Genomic DNA, 14042 nt, shown 5'->3' with positions numbered 1-14042 from the left:
GGCCTGATCCCTTGGGCTACAGTTTGGCCAAGTACCTCTGAGATATCTGGAGGTCAGACAGCGGCTCGGCGCACAACAAAGTGGCTTTCAGAGGGAGGGCTAAGGAGGACGACAATATGCTTGACAAATAATTTGCCACTCTGGATCTTTCTCTGGCTCAACAGAGCAGCTGTACACACGTTGTCTTGGCAGCAACCTTGGCTGAGAATACTCTAGTGCGTGTACCAGCCTTACCATTATCAAATGGTCATTTAGTGGCAATCAGCCTCATTAACCCAGTTTTGTTCCCCAAATAGCAATATGGACTTTCAAAGTGGTCTTTGTTTCACTCACCAGAGACAAAGATCACCACTATAAAGGTGTGAGTGAGTAAGTGAGTATGTGTATACACACACTTGTTGCCCTAATGGATCAGGACTTGATCTCTTGGGTAGGAGTTTGGGAACTGAGCACTGTAGACAGTCACACCTCTATTGCTATAATGAGGCAGGATGGCGTAAAGCGCATGACAGAGCTGCTTTTGGCAGGAGGGGTGCGGAGGAAAATAATGGACTTGGTCACCAATTGTTGCCGGAAGATTTATTAAATTGGATCATTAAAGAGGAACTCCACTGAAAAGAATGTAATAAAAAAAAAGTGCTTAATTTTTACAATAATGATGTATAAATGATTTAGTCAGTGTTTTCCCATTGTAAAATCTTTCCTCTCCCTGATTTACATTCTGACATTTATCACATGGTGACATTTTTACTGCTGGCAGGTGATGTCAGTGGAAGGAGATGCTGCTTGCTTTTTTTGGCAGTTGATCTGTTATGTCCCACAATGCAATGTGGTTCACAGACAGGAAACTGTCAGAACCATGATCCAGACATCACACTGTGGGAGAGGTTTCACCACAATATCAGCCATACAGAGCCCCCTGATGATCAGTTTGCAAAAAGGAAAATATTTCTCATGGGAAAGAGGGTATCAGCTACTGATTGGGATAAGGTTCAATTCTTGGTCACTGTTTCTCTTTAAGCAACCTTGGCAGACACCTGTACACATGCTAGATTCTCAGCTGAGACAGCCCTGACAGCCTAGAATGTGTACAATGCGATAGAGTGCGTAAACATCCGATTTTGTTTAAGGATTGGCCAATTTTATCACTTCCATGCAGTATGAGGGCCATTCCATGCAGTATGAGGGACAGATTGATTAATAGGTATATTTCAAATGTAAGGCACTGTTGACTGCATTGATTTTGAATTCTGTATTAAATTATATATGGCTTATGTACTGAGCGTAATTACTTGTTGTTTTTATTACTTAAAACTTTTAATAAAATTATTTGCAAAGAAAGATTGTGTAGGTAAGCTCTCAATGCTACACTGGCCAATAAAAACCGAGAATCTAGCGCCTGTATAGCCAGGCCAATATAACCCCCCCCCCCCCCAGCCTCTCCCCCACCCCCGGACACCTTAGTTAGAGATCAGCCCAGCGGATAGGTTCAGCTGAGATCATGGTTCACCCCTCACACTGTGACACGCCCCTTGTGGGCCACTCCATCGGCCCCTCCCGCATAGCACAGAATGCTTTGCTAGCTCTGCAATATTGCCCATTGAGTCCCCATCCCTGCTGGGTGACGTGCCTTGTATATGTGAAATAGGCTTTAGAAGTAGCAGCTCTGAGCGAAGAAGGCAAATAAGGATATTTACTAATTAGATAAGGTAAAGAAAGTCATCTTGGAGTGACAGGTTCTGATATACAGTATTTAATGCTGGGAATACACGGTTCGTTTTTGCCTTCGTTTAAACCTTCGATTCGTTCGGTAAACGAATCGAGTGTTGAAAACGTATGTGAAAATAGTCATAATCTCATTATAGTTTCGATTAATAGACCCCAAAAACGAACGACTAGTGATCGAACATGTTTGATATTATCTCTCTTTATCCATCTAATCGAGCCATTGGTAGGCTTGATGGCTGTTCAGATCGATTATATATTCGTTTATGCTAGTCCGTCCCTGTAAAAAGGGATTTTCGTTTCGTTTCTTTGCAGCCTTTGATCATTGGAAAAACGAAACCATCAGAATCGAAAAAAAAAACGAAACCGTGGGTGGTGATATTAACCGTATGACCGATTATTTCGGGATCGAAAAAGGACAAAAGGCACAATCGAAACGAAGGTTTAAACGAAGGCAAAAACGAACCGTGTATTCCCAGCATAAGAGAAGAGTAAAACTCTGCCGGATAACAAATTAGACTTTAGCCCACCATATGTGCAATGCAACAGTGACCATTTAACAAATCACATAAAATGAAAAGGTGAGATCATAAATCTGTCTTCAGACACTAAGTAACAAGACAACTGTCATCCAAAATAGACTGCTATGCTATGGCACCGAACAAGAGAACAACAAACATGAGATTTTGCTGTATCAAGCCAAATAAGTCCATTTATGCCTAACATTACATGCTCACGACTCACAGGCCTTTCACATACACAGTTGTCATGTGTCCTTTACGGAGGAGTGCTATCATCTTCCTCCCCCTTCACACTCTACATATCTTGTATCTCAGTGTAGACACATCTCATTTTAGGATAGTCAGGCTGTACATGCCCTTAAAGAGAGAGATGCTGAATCTGGCAAAGGCCACACTTGAGGATATATTCTGACAGGTGCAACTTACTTGCTTCAGTGTTCAGTTCCTATGTATCATAGCAAACGGATTGAGCTTTACTACTAGATTGTCTATATAGCTGTAAATAGCAGTATACACCTAGATTATGTTCATGGCAAAAACGGTAACAGATCACATCAATCCAACAAGCAATTCTTAACGTGAACCTGAGCTAAGTGATATGGAGGCGGCCATTTTAGTTTCTATTTAACAGCCCCGCTGTTCTATTTGGCTGCAGTAGTGTCTGAAGTACATCAGAAACATGACAATATTGTCACAAACATCTGATCTGCACATGCTTGTTCAGGGTCTATGGCTTTAACAAAAAGTATCATCCAACCGTCATCTGAAGCAATTACACACTATAATTTCAGGTGATGGAAATCTAGTGTGTATGTGGCTGTAGTGTACAATAATCCAGTATATGCATACTGTATATATAAAATTGCATTGGAACAGCCATACATGCTAGAGTTTTGGCAGGGAAAACCCTGATAAACCTTCTGCCCACCAGTAGCAGTACCATTGTGTGCAACTTCATTTCTCCCCACACACACACCAATCAATCTTCTACCACCTTGCTAACATGAACAACTTGATTTCAGATCCCAGAAGAAACGTGACCTAAAATCACTCGAACAGTGAACCACTCCCATGCCCCCTCCCCCCAACCTAATTTACTCCTGGCTGTTTGAATTTATTAAACAATGGCCTTTTGCAATCAATCTTCCATTAACAAAATATTCAAACCTTGACCAAGAGGGCCTTAATTATAAATGGAAATTTGCTAGATTTGCGCTTTCAATCAAAACTAATGCCAGTGTATTACGGGGCACTGTATACATCACTTTAGGCTGCTGGACTATGCAAACATCAAAAGTGCTTACTGCTACTCATGTAGAGTCCTGAAAACAACATCAAAGTAAGGCCAAAAAAAGTCTCAGCTGTACAGAAATTTCAGTCACTGTGGTAGACAAATCTGTCCTCTGTGTGTAACTGTCAGTGAAAGACCAGCTTGTCTACAGGGTGTGCATTGCTGCACAGTCTTTAAATGTCACTTCCCAATCTGGCAGCTTTGCACAGGATTGGTTGAGGACTTTAGGTTTAGTAGATGCCTGTCATTCAGCTGCTTTTACTGCATGCAGACGTGCCTTGGAGAGAGTTGGACTATCTATGCCTGCATATACAGTACAACTGCACTTCCAGGTCGTTGGCAACTTCAAGAACTAAAGAGCACACTCAAAGAATACAGTCTGATTTATATAATTTAAAATCTGAAATGTAAACGTTGAAAAACCCTGAATGCTCGATTGATAATTTAACATTGGTACAGGTGTATGAGGCCTGCTAAGATTGCTTAATGATTCAGCATGCCAGACCAAGAGACAAGCGGCTTCAGGGGTTCTCAACCACCCTGGTGTTCAATTTCCCCAGGATTTCCGTGCAAAAATTGTTTCAATTAATTTCCAATAATTTTCAACCATTTTTTTTTTTTGCAATCATTTTTGTTGTTGTTTATATATTGAATGCAATACAGGTTATTGTATTGAATTCAATAAAAAAAAAAGTGTTTGCTGCAAGATGTTGATGACGCTGTGTGACCCTGGTGTCATCAACGTCGATCGGTGGACATGGACATGGAAGAAGGCACTGGGTAAGCAATCAGAGGTACGCGACGAGGGATCAGCACGCCAATGGTGAGTATAAGACCCAGATGTGTAGCCAGGTATATAGTTAGCCAGGTGTGCCCCCCCCCCCCCCCCCCTCCGATTCCCTGCTCCCCCGTCTGAAGCCCCTCTATGGGGGGCTTCCCCTCTATGCGGTGGGGTCCCTTCAGTACGGGCTGGTGGCCGGGCGGGGACTCCCCCCCCCCCCCCTCTACGGGGGGAGGTGCAGGCGGGCTGTGGGTAGCCTCTCTCCCTCCCTCGTACCATCTCCTCTCCCTCTCGATCCCCTCTTCAAACCCCCCGATCTGAAGCCCTTTGCGGTCTACTCACCCGAGGGCTCTCTCCAGCGGCGGCAGCAGCACTTCCTCCTCCATCGCAGAAGTCTCGTTCTCTGTGTAGTTACAGTACGAGGCTTGGTGACATCACCAAGCCTCGTACTGTAAGGGGAACAACTCCCATACACAGAGCCCGCACAGAAGGGGGACAACTCCCATACAGAAAGGGACCCCCCCCCACCCACCGCATAGAAGAGGGAGCCCCCGCCAGCCCAGCAGAACTCTGCCCCGCTGGCTGGATGCTAGAACTCTGCCCAGGGTGGCTGGATGCTAGTTCTGCACGCTGGGGGTAGCACAGATCGCTACCTGCAGCGTGCAGTCAGGCATCCAGCCATCCTGGGGAATCCCTCTGATGAGGGAAAAGTGAAGCCGGCTGGGCAGACAAACAGGTAATCTCCTTTGCAGAATACCGCTTTCAGCATGTTTCTGCTGGACGAGCCAGGCTCGTCAATACCGCCAGGAAGGCTACAGTAAAGCAGAGACAAAGCACCCTCATGTATTTTACCATTTATATCAGTGGGAACATTAGAGAAAACACCTACCCTGCTCTCCGTTACATTCTTCACTACACAGCATGCTTCTAATCAGCCCTGATAAAATCCCTGACTGAGCATACATTCTGGCTGTGCTCAGCAACCATTATAGCAGAGCCACAAGGGGGCAGGCTTGGGCTTGAAAAGACATCACAAAAGACAGACTCCGCTATAAAAATTCCTGAGCAAAGCCGGACTGAGGGCTCAGTCGCGGATTTTATCAGGGCTGATTAGAAGCAGGCTGAACAGTGAAAAATGTAAGAGAGCAGGGCAGGTGTTTTCTCTAATGTTCCCACTGTTATATATGGTAAAACACATGAGGGTGCTTCGTCTCTGGTTCACTTTAACTATTTCAGTCGCCCGGACGTGAGCCTCACGTCCAAGCGGCTGCTCTGCTGCGGGCGCACCCCCGTGCTGTCCCCCGGTAGCCCTGGGATCAGTGAACGGGAACATGGTTCCCGATCACCGATCCGTGTCCCCAGCGGAAAAACCGTAGCTCTCTTACTAGAGGCTTCAGTCTTTCTGCAAAAAAAAAAAAAAAAAAAAAAAAAAAAAAAAAAGAAGAAGAAGAGGTTGCCCCATCCTCCTTGTGCTTCTGGTTAGCGAGAAGCACAAGGAGAGGAAAAAAAAAAAACTCAAGGTGGCCATCGTGTGGCCAAATAGTAAAACTACATCTACAAACATTTTACACATAACATTAAAAATTAACTATTTCCCAACACCAAAAAATTACGCAAATAACATTTTTAATGGAAAAAAAATTATAATAATAATAATAATAATAAAAAAAAAAACATAGTTACCTAAGGGTCTGAACTTTTTAAATATGCATGTGAAGGGGGTATACTACGAACAATTTTTAAATTATACGCTTGTAAATAGTGATGTACGCAAAACTGAAAAAATGCACCTTTATTTCCAAATAAAATATTGGCGCCATACATTGTGATAGGAACAAAATTTAAATGGTGTAATAACCGAGACAAACGGCAAATAAAATGCATAGATTTTAATTATGGTAGCATGTATTATTTTAAAGCTTTTTTCTTAATATTCCTGTTAAAATGCATTTATAAAAAAAATATTTCTTAGCAAAATGTACCGCCCAAAGAAAGCTTAATTAGTGGCGGAAAAAACAAGATATAGATCAATAAATTGTGATAAGTAGTGATAAAGTTATTAGCGAATGAATGGGAGGTGAAAATTGCTCTGATGCATAAGGTGAAAAATCCCCGCAGCCTGAAATGGTTAAGGAAGCCCCAGGGAAGTATGGAACCGGAGACGCACCTCGTCTCAGGTTCCCTTTATATGGGACACAGAGGTATGGACCCAACACAATCACATACCACTATGTCATCTCTGTCCCCCCTTTGCGTCCGCAGTAACACAACCCACACACCCCCACCCCCTCCCCCCAACCAAGTGTGGAAATACCATCTGAAACACCATTTAAATTCATTCCATGATATATGGATTCTGATTTAGAGAAATTAGTGTATGGAGGATTCTGAAGGTTTTCTTTATTTAGTCCAATTGCTAAGATAGCATGCAAGTAAGAAAGCAAAGAGACCGGCTGGCATCATTGTATAGATCCTTTTCAGGAAGTGCTTTTGCAAAGAATAAAAGGAAATGCTGAGAATTCCCCATGTGGAAATTGACCTGTCATATTTTTACAACGTACTGTATGAGAAAGCAACACCGGAAGTAATTTATAGCTTATTTTACTCTGCAATAAATGTACATATTATAACTGTGTACCTATGTATTTTACAATTTTCCACAATAGCAGTCCTTTCAGTTCACAGATTCTAATAAATATGCCGCACGGTGTTATCAGTAGCAGAAATGCTGTTTTTAGCAATCTATCAAAGCAGGTTAAAAAACGAGAGTGAGTGCAGGGACCAGATAAAAAGTTCAATAGTTCAAGATTTGTTTATATCAGAACTGAATAAACATAATTCATTTGAGGCAGTCAAGACTTTGAAGTTAGATTTTTATCACTTTGAAGCAAAGGAAGACTATGGGATTTTAAAACAGTCATATTTCAGAGTAGAATTACAGATACAATTATTTATCTGTTCATTTTGATGACAGATGCTTTAGGACGTCATGGACAATTCATACGTACGTTAGTTTTACTAAAGTAGAGTCTGCGACTTTGGCAAGTCCAGAGTGCCAAAACACCAGCTTGGAGTTGCTGTCAGAAATAAATGTGTGTTTGGGTCTGTGAAGTCTTCCAAGCTCCCATTATGTGATTTACTCAGAATTATACTTCAAGAAAATGTATCGAAACAAACATTCATTTAAACCAGAAATCTGTTCAACACACAAGGAGCACACTTATTTGAATTGTGTGAGCTTTGCCTTTGAAGTCAATGGCCCGCTTGGGAATGGCAAGACATTCCCGTTCCAATACCCCACAACACACTGCTTCATTCCGCAAATCGCATGCAGTTTCAATACAATAATGTTTATCTCAGGGCTGTGGAGTCGGTACAAAAACCTTCCGACTCCAACTCCTCAGTTTCTGAAACTCCGACTCCAACTCCGACTCCGGGTGCCTAAAATTGCTCAGACTCCGACTCCTCGACTCAGACTCCTTAGTCTAATACTTAACAGGGCTGTGGATTTTGTACAAAAATCATGCGACTCCGACTCCTCAGTTTCTGAAACCACGATTCCGACTCCAACTCCGGGTGCCCAAAATTGCCCCGACTCCGACTCCACAGCCCTGGTTTATCTGCAATCTAAAGTAAGTAGGTAGAAAAAAAATCTTTTAATGACTACTACAGTTAAATTATGCAAGCTTTCTGGGATCTTGTCCCCTTCTTCAGGCATATTTCCAGATGTTAGCAAAAGTAATAAACCTTTAACTGTTTGCCGACCACGTCATGCCGATGGGCGTAAAGTCCTGGGTAGGGTTGCTACGATATACCGGTATTGATATATCACGGTTTGATTGTGTACGGTAACCATACCGTGCACAATGTCGGTTTACCGGCTTTAGGGGGCGGGGCGTCGCAGAGGCGGGGATGCGACGCAGCAGCGAGCGCACGAACAGCAGCGGGGATACAAATGCTCACTTGCGAAAAGCCAGCTCCGTCCTGAACGATGTACCTGCTTCATTGTACTTCCTGTTCTTGCATCACATTTCCTTGAAACAGCTCCCCCTGGGTGCTATTACAAGATCATGCAAGAACATGAAGTAGAATGAAACCCTTAAATCGGTGAAGGACTTTGCTGCCGGCAAGTGAGTATTTATACCTGCTGCTGCGTCCCCTCTCCCTCCCCCCAGCTCTCTGTGCTGCAGCCACCTGTTTCTGGCTACACCTATCCCTGGCTACCTATGCTGCGAGCACCTACTACAGGCCACAGCTATCCCTGGTTACCTATGCAGCGAGCACCATCTACAGGCTACACCTATCCCTGGCTACCTATGCAGCGAGCACCTACTACAGGCTACACCTATCTCTGGCTACCTATGCAGCAAGCACCTACTACAGGCTACACCTATCCCTGGCTACCTCTGCAGCGAGCACCATCTACAGGCTACACCTATCCCTGGCTACCTATGCAGCGAGCACCTACTACAGGCTACACCTATCTCTGGCTACCTATGCAGCGAGCACCATCTACAGGCTACACCTATCCCTGGCTACCTATGCAGCGAGCACCTACTACTGGCTACACCTATCCCTGGCTACCTATGCAGCAAGCACCATCTACAGGCTACACCTATCCCTGGCTACCTATGCAGCGAGCACCTACTACTGGCTACACCTATCTCTGGCTACCTATGCAGCGAGCACCTACAGGCTACACCTATCCCTGGCTACCTCTGCAGCGAGCACCATCTACTGGCTACACCTATCCCTGGCTACCTATGCAGCGAGCACCTACTACTGGCTACACCTATCTCTGGCTACCTATGCTGCGAGCACCTTCTACAGGCTACACCTATCCCTGGCTACCTATGCAGCGAGCACCTACTACTGGCTACACCTATCTCTGGCTACCTATGCTGCGAGCACCTTCTACAGGCTACACCTATCCCTGGCTACCTATGCAGCGAGCACCTACTACAGGCTACACCTATCCCTGGCTACCTATGCAGCGAGCACCTACTACTGGCTACACCTATCTCTGGCTACCTATGCTGCGAGCACCTACTGCTGGCTACACCTATCCCTGGCTACCTATGCTGCGAGCACCTTCTACTGGCTACACCTATCACTGGCTGCCTATGCTGCGAGCACCTACTACTGGCTACACCCATCACTGGCTGCCTATGCTGCGAGCACCTACTACTGACTACACCTGTCCCTGGCTACCTATGCAGCGAGCACCTACTACTGGCTACACCTATCTCTGGCTACCTATGCTGCGAGCACCTACTGCTGGCTACACCTATCCCTGGCTACCTATGCTGCGAGCACCTTCTACTGGCTACACCTATCACTGGCTGCCTATGCTGCGAGCACCTACTACTGGCTACACCCATCACTGGCTACCTATGCTGCGAGCACCTTCTACAGGTTACACCTATCCTGCGAGCACCTACTACTGGCAACACCTGTCCCTGGCTACCTATGCTGCGAGCACCTACTACTGGCTACACCTGTCCCTGGCTACCTATGCTGTGAGCACCTACTACTGACTACACCTATCACTGGCTACCTATACTGCGGCCACCAATCGCTGGCTACCTATACTGCGGCCACCTATCGCTGGCTACCTATACTGCGGCCACCTATAACTAGCTGCACCTATCCCTGTCTATCTATGCTGCCGCCACCTACTACTGGCTACACCTATCCCTGGCTACCTATGCTGCGGCCACCTACTACTGGCTACAGAGGGGGGCCCTGGGTCCAAATAATTTTACAATACCGTATACCGTAGTACCGTGGTATTTTTTTTGACGGTTTTCATACCGTGGAATTTTATACCATTGCAACCCTAGTCCTGGGGCAGCAGCCCCAGGACCGCCTAACGCCGATCGACGTAAATTCCTGGGGCAGCAGTTTGCAGGAGACTGCGCGCAGGCTGTGCGCACACCTCCTGCTCGGGGGGTGGAGCTCTTCCCCTCCTTCAGTCTCCGAGCGGCAGAGACTGTTAGACGGCAAAACCGCCGTCTGATTACACAGTACAGTAAAAGCTGGAGGGGGATAGCGGATTTCACCCCCCTCCCCACCACTGTGCCTGCTGCTCCCCTTCCTGCCTGTTAGCCCCTCCAGGCTACCTGTACTGGGGGCAATTATACTACCTATAGAGGGCTGCATCTTCACAAGTTTGCTTTAGGCAGCAAAAAGTCTAGAACCGGACCTGAGTACAGAAACTTTTTTTTGCCATCTGCAATCTAAAAAAAATTATAAAATTCATGGAAAATCAAGCACAGAAACCTGGACCGCAAACCCTAAAAACGTCCACAAAAATTGCTAGGTGAAGTGTGCCGTGCTCCCTGCCAAAGTGTATTTTTATATATAGTGAGTATACATAAAAATATATCCCCTTTGCACACCTGATTGGTACCAGAAAATGCCAGATTTCACCCATTCACATCAATGGGAAAATTTAAAAGGCTGCCATTCTCACAGTGATAAAGCCAGAGTCCCCAAACTTGGCACAGTTGGTGATTTGATGACTGAGGTTAAAAATTCAGCAAAAGTGGGTGGAACATAAAACAGCCAATCAAATTTCAGCCATTCAATTTACATGGGATAATGTAAACTGCATAGAAAGAAAGACTGGGTCTCCACCTGGAATTAATGCAATTGTAGCAAAGTGATTTTATTCCATAGCCAAAAAAAAAAAAAAAAAAAAAAAAAAGCACACAACGTTTCGGCTCAAGGCCTTTGTCAAGTGTTACCAAATACAAAATACATCCACATATATATAGCAGCATAAAAAAGACACACCCAACAAAAGTGGGTGGGCACAACAGCTTAAAGGAGAAGATGGCCAATAATTTAAAGTGACAGTACAATATATTAAATTTGTTACAAAAAACACCTTAAATTAAAATCATCATTAAGTCCATTGGGAGCAAGAGTACTTAGCTTATCAATCCATCTGCTTTCACGTCTTAAAAGGGCAGTCTGTGAATCAACATTGGCAGCCACGAAGACTTTTTCCAGAACGCACCATCGCAGATCGCTCACGGTATGATCACACTCATAAAAATGTTTACCTATAGGAGAATCGATTTTTTTGTCAGGATCATCAATATATTTCCTATAGAGTCTAATATTACTGCGATGCTCATTAATGCGTACACGTACTTCCCGTGAGGTCTGCCCCACATAACCTATACCACAAGGGCATTTCAGGAAATATACCACATTAGTTGTCACACAGGAGAATTTTCCATTCACTTTAATTTTTATTCCTTTCATAGGATGGCAAACATAGTCCCCTTTGATAATACTGGAGCAGTTCTGACAGCTGAGACACGGAAACGTTCCCAGCTTTTTTGGTAAAAAGGTTTGTCTTGCTGGAGCACTATGTTTCACATCAGCCCTTACCAGCATATCTTTGATACTCTTGCCCTTTCTATATACAAAAGAGGGAGGGGTGGAAAATACCTTAGACAACACTGGGTCTGCTTGTATAAGATTCCAGTTGTTCAATATACTCCTTTTGACTAGTCTAGCATGTGTGTCAAAGGTCGAGATAAACTGTACCCCCCTGTTACATTGGCGACTAGACTTCTTTTGTCTCAGTTCCATCCTATCCATCTTAGCAACTACGGATGCTGTTTGTTCTACTTCCTCTCTTTTGTAACCTCTCTCTGTAAAGTTCGAGATAAGTCTATCCGCTAGTTTAAAATACGCCTCATCTGTAGAAGTGATGCGTCTAGCACGGATGAACTGACTTTTAGGGAGTCCTCTAATCAGGGAGCGTGGATGACAGCTATTAGCTAATAGGGCATTATTTCTGTCTGTGCTTTTTCTATATAGATCGGTGTGTAATGCTCCTTCATTCAAATGTATGTCCACATCAAGAAAGTGTAAATTATTTTCATGAAACTCCAAGGTGAATTTGATGGAACTGTGGCAGGTGTTTAATACTTCCACAAATGCCCTCAAATCGTCTTCCGGCCCCGTCCAGCAAAAGAACAAATCATCAATGTAGCGGCAGTATGCAAGGCCCCATTTTTTAAAAAAATCATTCTCAATGATAAATTTCATTTCAAAATCTCCCATAAAAATATTAGCCAGTGTGGGAGCATAAGGGGCCCCCATTGGTACTCCCCTTACCTGTAGAAAAAAATCATTCTGCACCCTGAAATAATTGGACCTCAAACACATATCCAGTAGGTCCATGATGAAGGATGGGCTAAAAGCAGGGTTCACCCTGCACAGCAGTGACTTCTTGATAGACTCCATAGCCTCAATATGAGGTATATTCGTGTACAGACTTACTATGTCCAAGCTTACCAAATATTTCACATTCAACCCCGTCAGAAAGTTCAAAAACTCAGTAGTGTCCCGCAGACACTGGGGAATGTCTTTAACAATGGGTTGGAGTACACTGTCAATATAGATGCCTAGTGGCTCCAGCAAAGAATCTGATGCTGATAATATAGGTCTGCCAGGGGGATGGGTAGGATTTTTGTGCACTTTAGGTAAAGTATACAGCACTGGTATCCTATAGTGTTCCTTGATCAATGCACATTTTAGACTGCTCGAGATCAGTCCCGTCTCATGGGCATTCCCCACTAATTCTTTAATGTCAGCCTTAATTCGTAAAGACGGATCATTCTGTAGAGGAATATAAGTCCCTGTATCCCCCACCTGTCTATGTAGTTCCTGAATGTAACTGTTAGTGTCCTGTACCACCAGGGCTCCCCCTTTGTCAGCTTTTTTAAATATGACATTAGCATCGCTCTGCAGTTGTTTCAAAGCATTTCTCTCCTTTAAAGTAACATTATGGGCCGTCTTATATTTGTTCAATTCCCAATGTGTCTCTAATTCATGCAACACTGTCTGTTCAAATACATCTAAGGTAGCATTAGTGATGGGAGCCTCTGACTTACTAGTTGGTTTTAACCTCAGGGGAATGTCATCATCTCCGTCAATGCCTAAACGATTAAGGCTATTGACAGGTTCTCTTAGCTGATGCCACAAGCGCCATTTCATTTTGCGCATAAATTTGTACATGTCCACCTTCACATCAAACAGTTCCTGGTGGAAACTGGGGACAAAACTAAGCCCACGCTCAAGAACAGTTCTTTCTGCGGGATTGAATGCCTTTCCAGACACATTAATGATCAACGTTTGATCATCAGTGGGTGAGGTCTCTGTGGCATGACCTATATTCTCATAGAGTGGACAGGTTCCCTCAGTAGCATTGGTGGCAGCGGTACTCACATATCCTGCAGGTGGCCGTCGGATCACTGTACTCAGCGTTGGCGGCGATTCTGGCTCCTTGTGATCCTTCCCTGAGTGGGTGAGGGCGGTGGGCGTTGTGCTCTGTACCGGTTCCTGTTCTGTTGCGGCCCCCTCGCCGTCGGCTCCCTGGAGCTCAGCGCTGTCATGCGCACTCCGCCTCTGTCTCCTCCGCCTGTGTCTACGGAGGCCCCTGTGGGAAAAAAACGCTGTCTAGCGTCCTCTTGCTGTTCCACCTCAGATTCCGAGTCTCCGGGCCGACTCTGCGGACGTGGATGTAATCCAGCGAACCCCCTTCTCACTCTACGCTGTGCACGTCTGATAAGGCTCCATGTATAGACTTGATTAGTGGCATAATCTTGTGCATCCCTTTGGAATTTCTGTTTCTTAATTTTTAAGGTGAGTTCCTTTGTCTCTTTAATTAGATCATCCAACTTAACCTTAAAATGAGCAT

The 14042-nt window shown here is 44.6% G+C and overlaps 1 protein-coding gene across 3 annotated transcripts in view; it reads right to left on the bottom strand.

The window, feature by feature from the left end:
• Positions 1-14042, bottom strand: part of MIB1 (MIB E3 ubiquitin protein ligase 1) — a 163115-nt gene that overhangs the window by 95187 nt on the left and 53886 nt on the right. The gene's annotated exons all lie outside the window — the stretch shown is intronic.

The sequence above is a fragment of the Hyperolius riggenbachi genome, chromosome 5 (assembly GCF_040937935.1).
Source record: "Hyperolius riggenbachi isolate aHypRig1 chromosome 5, aHypRig1.pri, whole genome shotgun sequence".
In the NCBI taxonomy this organism is placed as follows: Eukaryota; Metazoa; Chordata; class Amphibia; order Anura; family Hyperoliidae; genus Hyperolius; species Hyperolius riggenbachi.
Note: the sequence above shows the minus strand (reverse complement) of the source record. Positions and strands in the feature narration are given on the sequence as shown.